The sequence below is a fragment of the Orycteropus afer genome, unplaced genomic scaffold (genome assembly GCF_000298275.1).
Source record: "Orycteropus afer afer isolate SDZICR_OR568_19922 unplaced genomic scaffold, OryAfe1.0 scaffold00086, whole genome shotgun sequence".
NCBI lineage: Eukaryota > Metazoa > Chordata > Mammalia > Tubulidentata > Orycteropodidae > Orycteropus > Orycteropus afer.
The window spans coordinates 8,804,509-8,805,082 of NW_006921673.1; positions in this window are offsets into that span (position 1 = coordinate 8,804,509).

Genomic DNA, 574 nt, shown 5'->3' on the forward strand with positions numbered 1-574 from the left:
AAAAAAAAAAAAAAAAATCCAAACTCACTTCCATCTAGCTGATTCTAACTCATATCAACCCACTTTGGGTTTCTGAGGCGGTAAATATTAATGGAAGTAGATTGCCCAGTCTTCTTTTTGCAAGTGGCTGGTGGGTTTGAACCACCAACCTTCTAGTTAGCAGTCAAATGCCTTAGGCACTATGCCACCAGAGCTCCTACACACTAATACACACTAATATATATCCACTAAAAAATAGTATTTATACTTTGTTTACCTAGTGCTGCTCTGACAGGAATATAGCACAAATGAGTGCCTTTAACAAACAGGAATTTATTCTCTTAGAGTTTTGGAGGCTAGAAGTCCAAGTTCAAAGTTCCATGCTCTAGGGTCTGGGTGAAAGTGCCTCAGCCTTGGGCTTCAGCTTTGCCTCTTGCTCTCAGTCCACTGAAGCAGGAGGCTTTCTTCTCTCATGCAACTGCTGACTGCTGAGGCTGACAAATCCAAGGTCAACAAGTAAAAAGGCACAGTGCCAAGATTACCAAACCACATGGCAGGCCATTGATTCAAGTCCATTAAGAGTCCCAAGATTGGC